Source organism: Bos javanicus, chromosome 18, assembly GCF_032452875.1.
Source record: "Bos javanicus breed banteng chromosome 18, ARS-OSU_banteng_1.0, whole genome shotgun sequence".
Lineage (NCBI taxonomy): Eukaryota > Metazoa > Chordata > Mammalia > Artiodactyla > Bovidae > Bos > Bos javanicus.
Genome location: NC_083885.1, coordinates 12,927,953 through 12,942,487, shown reverse-complemented (window position 1 = coordinate 12,942,487; position 14,535 = coordinate 12,927,953). Strand labels below are relative to the sequence as shown.

Sequence of the window (14,535 nt, the reverse complement as noted above, 5' to 3'; positions counted from 1 at the left end):
TCTGGCTAACAGAGCCCCCTGGTTCTCTCTGTCTCTGTTTCTTTCGTCCCAGTCTGTCTGTCTCTCTGCTCCCTCCCCTCACTGCTCCCTCTCTGTCTCACTGTCTCTGTCTCCTCTTCTCTGTCTCTCTCCAGGAGGGACAGGGCCCATCTTTCTCTGCAGTGAGGTGCCACTGGGGCAGGAAGCTCCCCAGGTCAACTTTCCTCCTGGGAGTCTACACCCCAAGGCAGCTTCTCCTACATAACCCGTGCCAGGCTTGTGGGCTCACAGGCAGGCTCAGAACCTTTCTCTTTGGCCTCAAAGGACAGGGGCACAATGACCTTGGTAATCCTAGTTGATGGGCTGACATTTGACTGTAAATTGGATGGAACCAGCTGCGAAATGAAAGCAAGATTCCAGTTTATTTAACAGTGATCGTGTCACTGCGCTCAGCGCCATGGGACGTTAGAATAAAAATAAAAAATAAATGAGAATATTGTTCAAGTAACCTGGCTTTTATCGCTGTCGCTACCGCAGAGGCAGCAGGCCACCTCTCTCTGTGGAAACCAGTCTTGGAAAACATCCTCTGAGACTAGACCAAGTACAGGATGGCCTCGAATGGGGTGGATGGAAGAGCTGTGCGCTGGTAGGGTTTCTGTTCTATTTTGAACTTTTCTACTTTCTGAACATCCTTTCCCAGGAAATACCACACGGGGAAGAGAACAGCAAAGGAAAATTCCTAATGTTACTTTAGCAATGAGGTTTCTTTAATTAGTAGACTTCATTTTTTAGAGTGGGTTTAGGTTTACAGAAAAACCAAGCAGGAAGACCAGTCTCCATCTCCCTCCTGCACCCCATCTCAGTTTCCCGCGCTGCTAACGTTTGGCCTGCGTGCTGTGCATTTGGTGCAGTTGATGGGGCAGTATCGATATATCGCTTAATCTGTAGTTGGTGCTGTACATTCTGTGCATTTTCATAAATGGTGATGTCGTGTATCCACCACTACACTATCGTCCAGAAGAGTTCAACTGCCCTAGAAATTCCCAGAAGTAACGAAATGTTAAAGCAACTTAAAAACAAACAAAACAGAGATCCCAACTTTCAGAGTTGCACAAATACCGTAGGAGTTGGATAGCGGGAGCATGTGTAAATGAGATCCTGCTATCTGTGCACAGGACCGGGATGATGTGTGTGTCTGTGTGTGTGTGTTAGAGGCTGGCCCAGAAGCTGGGACACGTAGAATGGTGGTAGTGTGTGCATGTGTGTTATTAAGACAAGAGGAAGAGCCGTGGGGAGGCGGGGGTTGGCCCGCTGAGTAGGACTAGGAGATGGGGTTTTGGGCAGGGGCTTGTTGATTCTGTCCAATGGACACATTGCCTGTTTGCAAGGCCGGCTTGGAGCCTAATGGGGAATCAGGAAGAGGTGGCTTTTCCCCTTCTGCCCTGTCCTGCTGAAGCATCTCCTGCTGAAACACATCCTCCCTCTGCAGGGGCGCCTGGAGAACACAGGCCAGCTGCAGCCGGGGCTCCAGGACACAGGGTAGTAAAGCCGCCTTGCTTCCTGGGAGTAAGCAGCGGCTTGGCCAGGTCCCTGAATAGAGCAGGCTCTCAGGTCCACTGAGATGGTCCGAGCGGCCCCAGAAGCACCAGAAGCCTGGGCTTACGCTGGCCTCTGTCCGAGAAGGAACCCTCACCCTCCCATGTCCAAGTTGAGGGTCCCTGGAGGCATTTGTGGATACATAGACCCTGTCACATCTGCCTGCATGAGACCTTCTGCAGTTTGTTGCGGGAACTCTCCCCTGAGAGGCCGTAGCCCTGCCCTTGGGTGCGTCGGCATTCCTGAGACCTCAGCCAATGTCCCTTTCTTTCTCTGAAACCCTTGTTTGCCCCCAAAGACATTTCATTGCCATTTTCTCCCTCTCTCCCTCCCAGGCTTTGTCATTAAATGTGATGAAAAACTCCTGGCTTCTCGGTTCTCAGGACCGTGGAGACAACGCATCCCTGGGTGTCCTAGGCGCCGTGGCTAGTGGATTGCCAGTTGGCTGGGATCTGATGTTAGGAATGTGGGGTCTTTGGGGGAACTGCCCTCAGCTGCCAAAATGGTTCTAAATACAAGAAAAGTAGGTTAACTTGCTATACTCCTTGCGTTTATTCTTCCAGCTGAAATTTTCTTGATTTTTTTTCCCTTTCATTTTATTAGGTTAATAAAACTTGGTTTTCGAGCGTTTCCCTGCCCCAGGAGGGCAGTGGGCCCCATGTCCAATTCATCAAGTGCCTAATGAGTGGCCTCGGAGGTCCCGGCCCATCCATTCCAGGAGCTCTCTCTGCCTCGTAAAGGTGAGGCCTACGGGCTGCTCTGTATATTTTGTCTGTTGGTTTCCCAAATTCTCCTACCAGCTCAACTGTCACTTTTCAGGATTTATACGAGGCCGACGGCACCGCGGGGCAGCACCCCTCCCCAGCAGAACAGCCCTCCTCTGCCCGCTCTTCACACACACCACACACCCCACGCCATAAAACAACGCTTCTGCAATAAAGTGAAATAGAAATGTGTCGATGCTAGCATTTTAGCACATTCCAGCCAGAGGGCTGTGGGAAATGCCTTCCTCTACATGAAGGAGGGAAGTTCTGTGAAAGCCGGGGATAAAACAGCGTGAGAAAAGGCCTTTGGTGAGAAGAAATAGTCTGGTGTTTAAAATAAATAAATTAAAAATAAAACATGGGCCTGTGTGTGAGTATGTGCATGCACTGACTAAATTCTTTATACACATACATTTATGTGGCCCTGGTTTGTGTTTTGGTGTTTTAGAGTAAGAACAGTGAGGGGGAAAAGTGGATGTTGCTTGCCCCCTGGGCCCAGTGTGTGGCTCTGTCTCCTTCTAGAACATTCTTGCCTTTCCTTCCCCTGCAGCTCATTTCCCTTTGCCAAGTTGTCGGGACCCTGCGAGCTCCAGGCTTGGGTGACGTCTGCCCCCAACACGGAGGGGAAGCTAGAATCTGGGCACCAGGAACTCGAGGTACACGTATCACTCAGGGCCCGGGAACCTGAGAGACCTGGCAAAGGTTGAGAGAGTGGGGCGGTGGCTGGGTTGCAGGGTCCCCGGGGCCAGAGGACCCCCAAATTTCCACATAGCAGTCTGGCTGGGTCTGGGTTTCTCCTCTCTGGACGGAGCCTCCAGATATCACCCGGCCTCTAACTAAACACTCCAGCGGGGCGTGCACGGTTGCTAAGAAGTGACTCCGCATGACCTGTGGCTTTTTCTTCCCTTCCTGCCTTCCCGTGGCTTCCTGAGCATGGAGGAAGGAGTGTGGAGGGGAGCTCAGCTTGTTCTGCTGGTGGTGGGAGGGAGCTAGAGAGCGGCCTCACCGGGCTCCGGCATTCTATCACCACCGCCCAAAGCCAGGGCGCAGGCCGTCCACAGAGCTGGCTGGGGTGGGGGACTCCTTTCAGTGCCTGGGATGTGCAGAGGTGATGCTCCCAGGCTGTGGGGCGGAGGCGAGGACGACGGTCCCTCGTCTGCAGGCTCTTTCCATGGAGGAGGAGGATTCGGGAAGGTCTCTGAGGCCGGGCCGGGGTGGGGGGTGGGCATCCATAGCTGGATCACCCACGGGTGAGTGGCACCGGCCAGCACCCCCCTCCCTCCACGTGGGGGAGACACAGTGCAGATCAGATGGCTCTCAGCAGGGACCTCAGTCACCCGGCCCTGCACACCCGCATATTCCCCATGGGCTGAAGAATCTCACGTGGCTTAGGGGACCCACAGGGGAGGGAGGCTGTGAGCAGCCCGTTCTAATGGGCCTTGGGGTCCAGTTCATGCCCCGTGAAGACCCTCAGCTCAGGACTGGCCTTTCTCAGTTGGCCCCCGACCCACCCCGAGGCTGCTTGAACACCGCTCTGAAGCAGGATTTCCCATGAGAGGCTGGCCTTCTCCCCCGCACGCCCTTCTTACCGGGCGCTCATTGTGCATTAGATTATCTTCTGAAAATATACTTTGAAGGGTTTTTGTTTTGTTTTGTTTTTCCTACTTGACACTCTTGAATCAAGTAGGCCATTTATCTTTTAGGCAGAAGAATTTCAACAGTTACACTGCATACTTGCTGGAGGGTCACAGTCTCAAAGCATAGAAGTAGTTTAAAAATTTTTTTCATCATGGGTTTATTCTTGTCTTGGCTCCCCCTGTACTTTGCAGCTTTCCTACCCTCTAACTAATCCTCCCAACTGCTGCCCACCCCCACCCCCCTCATGGATCCAACCCACCTCAAGCTAAACTGAAAGGAGCATTCATGCCCAGGCCATCTGTTTGTTTAAACTCACCCTGTGTTAGTCCGTGTTAAATGCAACAGAATGGAGAAAAATGTAATTCTCTGTCGGCTTTTGATCAAAGAGAGTTTTTTTTTTAATTCAAGATGGATTTCTGAAGGACAATGTTATACACAGTCTGTGTGTTTCTGAGTTTCAGTGTTTAGTTGATTTCGGGGAAAATTTTTTTTCCCTTTTGATCCCAGGGAGAAAACACACACAAACACATCTCAGAGCCACAAACATTGCAAGTCGGGCCCTTTTCTGTGTCTCAGCTGAAGAGTGGAAAGGGACTGCCTTTAACTTATCAACACAGCAAGAGAATTTGAAATGCGGCGCGGCTGCTCCATGCAAACCCTTTCCAGCTTCTGTGGGAACTCAGGCGAGGTCACTCTTGTATGGGCAAATTCAGGGCCCAGCACACTCCACACCCCTCACCCCCCACCAGCTCAGAAACACGCAGGTCCACGCTCACGCCACCCTCTGATTTCTGATTTTCACCACCAGTCATTAGAAGTACATTTCTCCCCTCACTCCCTCAGCTTCTGAGCAAATGCAAATAAAAAGTGCTTAAAATGGTTAACATTTCCTGTCACCGAAGGCTTTCGTTAGGGGTGGGGGTCGCTGAGTTTTAAAGTGTATTTTCATAGGAAAACTCATTTCAGGTCTGCGGCAGGAACTGGGGCCGTTTCGCACGGCGAATTTCAGGGTTTGCGATAAGCCTGTGTCCTTTACAGGCGGTCGAATAATGCTTTATATTACGCGGGTCAGGAGAGCAGTATCCAGGTTCACACTGAGATTAACCTGGGGCCCAGCTCAGGTCACAGGAGAAAAAATTTAAATATGTCCTTTTCCCCCACCTTCCCCTCAACTGCTCACTTTCTTTTCCTTTATTGGAGAAAAAACCCAAATTTGGTACTTTAATTTGTTGTGTTTCTTCTATTGATTGTTTAGCTAGTGATTTTGCCAACTTCCTGGATGTTCACTCGAGTTCTGCACAAAGAGCCACATTTCCTTCTGGAACCAGCACCGGGACCCAGACAGAGGAGCGGACACTGGAAACTGTGAGTATTCCAGTCTGTCCTGCGGCTCTGGCCCTGGTCGTCCCCTCCCGTCAGGCCTCCCCTTTCTTTCTCTAGCGGTTAACTTTCTACGGGGCTCCCCGTCTGAACCCGCTCTGTCGGCCCTCAGCACCATTCTCAACTTTTAGGAAAAGAGACTCTACAATTTCTACACAAACATCGGATAGGAAGGGGAGGGGGAGCGTGCTTACCGATGGCAGTGACTTCAATTTTCATTTTGAGGCTCCGAAAGATGGAGAAAGTAAACAGAAGCAGGCTGGTTTATTTCAGGGGCTAACAGGGAGTCCCTGCTGAATTTACCTAATAAAACGAATTTTTTAAATTTTCATTTTCTCATTTCATTCCAGCAGAAAATGAGTTCGCTTTTATAATATCCAGATCTTTCAAACTCTATTGAGTGAGAAATTAAGTTACAAATGTAAATACCTTGGTGTGTATATATATATGAAATGAATATATATATATATATACATATATATGAAATGAAGTAATTTGTGACTGTAATGCAATAGCAAGCCTGACTTTAAGGCTCCTAGGACACTTAAAAAAATTTTTATGATGCATAATAAAGGAAAATAAAATTCAGTAAAAATGTTTTTCTTTTAAAATGGATGAATTTTGATACTTAACAAATTTAATTGTAATTTTCATTTAACAAAAGTTCTTTTAAAAAATTTATTTTTCTGAACATCTTGTCAAATGTTGGGAGGATTGTAAAGAAAACATATGTTAATATTCTAGGTCACAACTGACTTCTTCCCTTTCCATAAAACTATTCCAAGGAGTATGGGAAATTGTAAAACAATGTCGTTTTCTCATGAAAAGAATACCCTGACTTTAATTACCAAGAGAAAGCAATTAATGCTCAAATTTCAAGGCCAATCCAGTGATCAGTTAGGAGCAGGAAGAAGGGGGGAAGCAAGACTGTTACTTGCATAAGGAAATCCAGAAATCGACATCATGCAGATGTATAATCAGAATGTGATTGTATTTATAAGGAAAAGTTATATAAACTTCAAAAATGGTAGTTGTTTTGCTTAAGTGCCTGAAAAAAGAGTTTAGAATAATATTTGGGTTATCCCAGTTTTTGTGCTCTTGTGTTCCCGAAGCCTTGTTAGATTGAAGAACTCCAAAGGAATAGTGTGTGTGTGTGTGTGTAAGCGCACGCGTGCACATGCATGCTCACCTCCCTCCACAGTTCAGCCCTGAGAAAGTGTGGAGAGAAAAAGGTGGAGGCTGACTGGTGACCAAACAAACAAACAAACAAAAAAAACCCTTTCATTCTAGAAATTCATAACTCTTAGAAATTAAAAATGGCAGTTGTCTTTCTTTTTTCACCTTCTCTGGGGGTTGTTGCCTGGGAAGGGGGGATTGAGGAGAACCAGTTTTCAAAACTGCTACAGACCAGTTTGTGCAAAATGGATATTGCCACTTTCCTGCACTTTTGATTATTTTGTTCTTGCTGTCCTGTCTCCGAAGTGGTGGCCTTGTACATGTTAAATACATTTTGTAAGTGGTCTAATGTGAATTGCCGAAACAGAAACCTTCCCCCTCTTAGGGAGGTTCCTTTAGTGTCCAGCAGATGGCGATGTTACTTCTAGAGTGACCCATGGGGTGGGGGTGGGGAAGATAGAGACTAAAATTCAGTCCCAGTTGTGTCAGGAACCCCTTCCCCTCTCCGGAGCCCATCCAGTGGTCTCTAAAAGCAAGAAGAACAGTTTTGCTGTGGCCTGGCCTGAAATGTGCCAAACCATCCGAGAGTATTAAAGTGTTAAGGCAACTGTTAATTACCAAGTGTCTTACCTTCCCGAAATGGTGTGAGGCAGCACCCAGCTAAAGCACAAACACCTTCTGGAAATGTTCAGAATGAAAATGGAAGATGGTTAGCAGCTATTTCAATATTTTATCTGTTGCCCATCTATGTTTTGTCAAGTAGAAGATCTCCTCATGGTTCTTCTGTAATGTTCATGAAGAATGCAGTTGTTACAGTATTGCATAGAATCTTATTTGTGTACAAATGACCAGTTAAAATCGGGCATGTACAGATACTGATACCAGAGTCTCACCTCGAGAAAGTCTTTTCCTTTTGAAAGTGATGAATGCACATGGGACTCCCACCCTGGACATTGTATTTTATTATATCAGCACCTGCTAAATGGTATCACCAGCTTCTTAAAGCTTTTAAACCTCCATCTCCCATGAATGAAACTCTTCTCCCACTGGAAAAGTTTCTACTTTATTCCAAAAACAAGCAAACATTTTTCTCTCCCCACTTCTTTGCTAGAGAGAATCTCAATAACGATGAGCATGTCCTTTAACATATTTAATGTTAAAATGACTTTTAAATATTTTTTGGAAATTTCAGTGTTTTGGTTCTTCATGGGACAACATGATTCCTTAATTTGATTTATATAATAATTTGCCATATCTTATTTTAATTTAAAAAGAAATAGGGTGCATGTTGATAATTATTTTAAACAAATTGGAATTCAACAATAGCAACAAAAAGATTTATTTATTTTCCGAAAAATGATGTTATCATTTGTCCTTGGCGGGGAGATAGGCAGGAATTCATTTTACTCCAAGTGTGAAATGCTATTTAAAGACATAGGAATATGTAGATGCAGCAGAGTACAATGACTTCATCCTACTGGTAGCAATTAATCATGTGTTGCTCTTTAAGAATTTAATTGAATGATATGCGAGCTTTTATTCCTGTATGTATTTACAAACTGAGCAAGATACCGACTATTCATGACTTCAATCTATGTATTAATAAAATGATTGTGCAAAAAACCAGCTGTTTAAATAAACTCTGTTCCGCTTTAAAGATGTTGCCCTTTGGGGAGAAAGTCATTTAAGTATTGAGTGGCAGTGGCCAGTGAACAATATAGTTAAAATGAAAATAAATCTTCATGAAACTTAGTTCTAATTTTCTTGAGCAAGATACTAAACCATAAAAAATAAACATTGTTTATGGAGCCAGGTTTGTATCAAGTGAACCTCTGTAAAATGATACGAGAAAATATGGGCTTGTCTGTCTCAAGAACTTTGGTTAGCTAGCAGAACAGAGAGAGCTATTTGATACGTAGAAACCGAAGAAAGTAAAATTAGTGATTCTGGAGAGAAGTCCATTCAGATTTGTGCAGGCCCAGGGAGGTGACTGTATTAGAATTCACACACACAAAGCTGTGTCACTTGGCACCTTGGCTTAAGGGATAATTTAATTACACCACCTATTAACGCTGACTTACGTTTCTGCTCCGGCCAACCTTCTTACGATCTTGTTTATTTCCAGAAATCACGTTTGTGACAGCTCTAATAGGTCATTCAACAGCGAACATTTTCTCATTTAGTTGAAAATATTTCAGGTTTCAGACACCCAACAAGAAAAAGCACTTTCAGACTTCATGAAAATGAATAAACTTGTTCAGGGCAAGACTTTCAGAAAATGAATTCAGCAAACCTATGTGATCAACTTCAGCCTAAAATATTATGTTTCAGTTTGCCAGCCAGGCTGATGGGGCCTCAGCTGATGCAAAGATTATTGCCTCTTCTGGGCTTTCTTTTTTGTTTTTTTTCTGGTAGACGGGCAGAAAGTGGCCCTGGTACCATCTTTGCATGTGGGTTTACAGAAAGAGCACGGGAAGCCTGGTTGCCGGCAAGCATGTTGGGCTACACATCCCTGACTTGGAGTGATGGTGCACTGTTGCAGATGCTGAGTCCTGTATTTGTAAACTTTCCACTTTTTGTTTTTTGAGAAATTCACGTTTGATCTCTGCCAGCAAACAGCCAGGGGCTGGGGGGCGGGGGTGAGATGTACTTCCCTCTTAACAGCTGAAGGCAATCAAAATGCTTATTTTGTGTTTTAGTTAAAAGGTAAAGGAGAAGAGAAAAAGACACCCAAATAAAGCAGGAGACACAGTTGGCATGGAGTCATCAACCCTAAACTGGCAGTGCCAGGAATAAGCCCACAGGACACAATGCATTTTATCCCCCCTCCCACCCCCTGCCCTGAAATTTTCTTGGAGGGAGCCGGGGCATCATGGGGATTCCATTTAAGGGTCAGCTAACGTGTTTAAGCTGCGTGTCAAGAGAAAGACGGCTGAAATCCTTTGTGCAAACAAGCGCCAGAAACTCAAATCCCTGCCTGTCTTCTCAGAAACAAACTTGCCCAGCGTCTTCTGTGTGGTTTGGAGAAATGATGTTGGAGGCCACTCTTCAGTGGCCTCGCATCGCCGCCTCTGCACGGAGGTGTCCAGGCAGGAGTGATGGGAGGCCCCAGACATTCCAGGCTGCTCTCCCTAGGTCTGTTCCCAGCCCGCGGTGGAGGCTGGCTTGGTGAGGAGACGGGACACGCTCTCGTCTGGGGTAGCTGAGACCAGTCCACAAGCGGGAGGCCTCCTGGGCACCCAGTCCCACGGGGCTGGGCAACTTCTCGGATAGTGCGGTCAGTGCTGCTGTTCATTTCATCACACACACGTTCTTGGAGTTCTAACCTTGCACACGCAGTCAGATGACAGATTCCCAGTTTTGATGATTTGCGAGTTGTGTTTCCCCACTGGAATCTAAACGGCATGATCGTTGCGTGTCTATCCAGAGTTTGAACATGCCGGGGTCACACAGGATAACTGGATGGTGCCTCACAACGTGATGATGCAATTGGGAATGTCCTTGTCCCTTCTTGACAGTCGAGGAAACTGAGTGGGGTTCCCAGGAGGCCCAGTGTGTGTGCAGGGCTGGCAGAAGTAAGGTCTGAATCCAGGCGGGGGGATCATAGTCCCTGCCTTCCAAAGCAGGACCCCAGGGGCCCTGCCAGTTCAGTACTATAGAGTGATGGCAGCTGAGTCTGAGAGGCAGGGCTGGGGCCTGAGCAGAGCGTTCAGGCAGGTTTGGGTTCCCGCAGGGCTCTGCTCTCCTTCCCTGGGGACTCTTGGTGAGGTGTTTAAGTTTCCAGAGTCTAGGTTTCCTCCTACGTAAAATGGAGCTGGTGATCTTTCTTTTTCAGGTCCTGAGGATCCGAGACTGTGAATAAGAAGGCTGGACCCCTAGCATGTGTGAGATGGAGGACTGGGTCACGGCCGTCTGTGGGCTGGTTCCCGGAGCCCAGGAGCACACCGGCAGAGAGAGGGGCCGCCTGGAAACGGGTGACTCCGGTGAGTCTCTCAAATTGCTGGCGTTGATTTTCCCTCCGGCTGCCATTCCTGCCTCAGAGGCTGGAAGAAGGGAAAGCCCAGCCGCAGTAGGCACTGACTGAGTGTCCTCTGGGCATCTCCCTGTAGGCGTTTGCTCCTCGCGGGTGCTGCCTTGGGAACAGCCTGGGCCTCCCCAGGAGCCTGCTTTGGGCGTGCAGAGTCTCCCCCACCCAGTCCTCCTGGGTCCGAACCAGGGCTCTGCTTGTGTGCGCTGGCTTGGGACCAGGGAGACTGAGGCAACTTGTTCCCAGGAGGCTCCCTCTGTGCCCTCAGCCCTTCCTGGCTGGCTCTGTGCACGGGCTGAGGGCTACATTATTCCCCTGGCTGCCTGCTGGGTGCCCAGGCTCCCTGCTGGGTCTGGCTGGTGAGAGGTGCTGGTGAGAGCTGGGAGGGAGGGTTGCAGAAGGGAGAAGCCGGGTGCCCCCCTTCCTCCTCGCCCCCTCCCCGCCCCCCATCGCCCCCTGCCCGGGCTCCCATCTCAGCAGTGTGCTGCTGCAGAGGCAGGCTCTTGCCAGCTGGGGCCCCTCTCTGTCCTTCCAGCCCCAGGGTGCCAGCAGCTTCCTGCCCATGTGATGCATATCTCCCAGCTCCCCTGGTTGGCTTCTCCGTTTTCCATCATCAGAGCAACCAGTTCCACATATTGAATTCTCTGTTTTAAATACTCAGCGAAGTTTCTGTTTTTCTTGGTTGGACCTAGTGATCCACCCAGGCTCACACCTCAAGGGGAAGGGGTCTTGGAGTCAGAGGGCTTGGACAAAGGCTCCAGCTCCCCCACTGCCTCCTGCTGGACCCTGGACAAGTCACTCCTTCTTTGCCTGGGGGAGGACCCAGGCTCAGAGAGACCCCTGTCTCCCCCTACCCCCAGTGCCTCCTCTGGCCCTGCTCTGGGCTTTTCTTACCTGTGCAGGTGGAATGCATGCATAAGTGGCCTCAGGGCTTCAGCCTTTGCTGAGGGCTTTGTAGCTCCTTCTATTAAGTGGTGGGTAGATTTCCCTGTCCCTGGAAGCTGTGTTTCACTCTGTGACTTGCTCTGGCCAATAGGGTGCTGGCAGACGTCACTCAGGCAGAAGCTTGGAGGCACACTTACCTGCCTCCACTAGTCCTTGGGCACCTCTGCCATCTGTGTGAGCAGGGCCTGAGCTCCTGGACTGAGGACGGAGAGGAGATGCTCATTCACCCCAGCAGAACTTCAGACGAGTAAGTAGCCCAGCCAGCGTCAGCAGGGACGCCTAGCTGACCACTTCAGCCGCGGGGTGGAAATGCCCCAGGTTGTGTGCCTTTGTTACACAGCAGGATGTGCTGACTGATCCATGTCACCGGACACTGAGCAGCTCTCTTCACTTTGCCCAAGGGCAGGGTTGTGGTGTAAATGGGCCTTGGGAATGATGTTTGTGGAGCCAGGAGCCTAGACTGAGATTCTAGCTCTGCTCCTTCTTGTCAGGTGTCCTGTGAAAGTCAGTTTGATTCTCTGGGCCTCAGGTTTGTCTTCTAAAGATGGGGATAATTGTAAGGCCTGCCTCCTGGGGGTTGGTGGGACTGAGATGGTGGATGCAAAGTGCCTGGAACATAGTTGGTGCTGGACAAACATTGTCATTATAAACAGAGTTAATGATAATCTCATGCTATAAAAACCAACCACCACTACCATCTAGCCTCAGTCCTCCTCGCTGTGCTCCCTGACACACCCACAACTCTCATTCCTCCAAGGCCTCAGTGCCTTTGCACCAGCTCTTCCCTCTCCTCCAGTGTGGTTCCCTGTCCTCCAACGAGGGGCTCACCTCCTTGCCTCAGGGCTTATGTGCAGGGGATTCTGGGTATTTCGCTTCTCCTTCCTGTCCTTTTGGGCTGTTCCAGGTGACCTGGGGTGAGCATCTCTCCCAGCACGACACCTGGGCCCACGTGATGAGATGCTCCTCAGCCTTTCCTCAAGCTCGGGAGGTGTAAGGGTGTGGCGTGTGGGAGAGAAAACACAGACCTGGTAAGACGAGGCTTTGCTGTACCCTCGGCCCTCCACCGCAGCCACTGTGAAATGACTGTGTCCCCCCTCTTGGTCAGCAGGCAGTCATTCCAGGGGAGGAAGTGTCTGTGGAGCCCGACTCTGCCCAGCACTTGGGTGGTTCTGGGTTTACAGCTGTGAACAACAGACAAGGTGGTTTCTGTCTTGGCCCTCAGTCCACGGGGAGGCCAGACATGTGCTGGACAGCTGCGGGCTTTGGGGGAGCATTGGATGGGGCACTGATGTGTAGGTAAGGGGTTTGGGGGAAGCCCTAAGATGAGCTTCTGAGTGGAGATGTGAGGGGCTTAGCCTGTGGTGGGGACGGGGCAGCGGCGTCCCCAGCACTGGCCTGGGCAAAGGGAGCATGAGGACAGAACGGGAAACAGGGAGGGTGGACGAGGGGGCACGTGATCAGAGACCATAGCCTTGGCCAGATCACCGAGGTCGGGGCAGGTAGCTGCTTTCAGCTCAGCTCCACATTCCCAGAGCCGAGCAGGCGCCATCTGGGCATCCCAGCTGCACGGACAGAGACACCGAGCCCCTATCCTGAGTGGCCAGCTCCCTCTGTCAGCACCCCAGGAGGAGGCAACAGCTCAGGGGCGCCACGATCTGTGTCACATTGTGCGTTGGGAAACCTGAAGGCTGGTTTCACTAAGAAAATTAATAGATAAGCCCAAATAAATAAAATACTTACGTCAGTGAATAGAGGCACCAACTTTTCAGTGCTCCAAAGAAGACAGAGAACGCTGTGATTGAGTGGTATTGATGTCAATCCTCTCTGCTAGACAGCAGGGAGGTGGGAGTTATTTCCATGGAGACGGCCTGTCTAACCTCTATTGTGTTTACTCTCAATGATGAGGCCCTAGTATTCAGGTGCATGTGGGTCAGCTGCAGATAACAGAGGGGTGTTGTCCCCGGCGGGGGAGGCAGGGGTGGCGGACCGGGCAGGGACCCTGGTTCTCTCCATCTTCGGGGCTCTGGACCTGTGGGCTCAGGTCTGAGGTGAGTGGCACGCCTCTGAGACTCTGGCATTCCAAGAAGGATAAAGGGCCAGGGAGACGCTGCTCTGTCTTGTCCTCTGGAAGGGGCCCCCTCGGGGCAGCTCACCTCCGTCGCCCGGCTGGGACCATGTCACCTGACCACTCACTGCAAAGGAGTCTGGGAAACTGCATATTTTTAGTCGGGTCGCTTGCCAAGCCAAACAAAACCAGAATCCTGTCAACAGGGAGGAATGGGGTGGGGAACAGATGCGGTTGGGCGACCAGCAGAGGGCCGAGGTGGCGCGGGTCACATCTGACGATTACGTGACGCTCTCCTGATGCGAAGCGGAAAGAGATACTTTTCTGTACAGAAACCCTTCTGATGAGATGTTTATCTCTTCACATTCTGGATATCTCACTCATGGCCTCTTTCAAAATAAAGTGAATTAATATGTCTCTACCAGTCGGGAAAATAAAGGATTGTTGTTTGGGGCCAACGCTTCCCTTAAAAGCAAGGGGCTTCTTTTATGACTTTCAATTCACAGGGAAGGAATTCGAGGCACAGAGAGGTTGGGGGTTTGCCCAGAGTCATACGGTGTCAGAACCAGACAGTGGTCCAACCTGCAAGATTCTCCCCAGGCTCCAGGACCCCAGCCCCGTGGCTCAGGGCTGCTGTTGGGGCTTCAGGAAGGTCTCCCCAGGGTGGGCAGAGGTGGTGTGTGGGCCAGCCTTGGGGGAGGGCAGCCTGGCCGCTGTGGTCACAGCCTGGGAGGCCCTTGGGGTGGGTCTTGGGCTGCCCACTGCTTCCTTTCTCTGTTCCACACCTCTCTTGGGCTCCCGGTCAATCTGGGATTGTCTGTGAGTCGGGCCCCTGAGCTCAGAGCCGGGCCCTGGGAGGGGCTTCTCTCTGTTCCTGGCTGACAGCCTCCTCGACCTCGCTGCGCTCTGGGGCCAGGGAAGGCTCTGCTGTGGCCGGCGGGCTGTGAGGTCACAGGTCAGAGCCC

The 14,535-nt window shown here is 49.9% G+C and overlaps 1 long non-coding RNA gene across 1 annotated transcript; it reads left to right on the top strand.

Moving 5' to 3' along the window:
• The first annotated feature begins 447 nt into the window (after nt 1-447).
• LOC133230068 (uncharacterized) lies at nt 448-14,260 on the top strand. The gene is made up of 6 exons (XR_009730729.1): nt 448-625; nt 2,179-2,315; nt 2,890-2,995; nt 5,233-5,342; nt 10,369-10,516; nt 11,597-14,260. It is a non-coding gene; the product is annotated as an uncharacterized LOC133230068 (long non-coding RNA).
• The last annotated feature ends 275 nt before the right edge of the window (nt 14,261-14,535 follow it).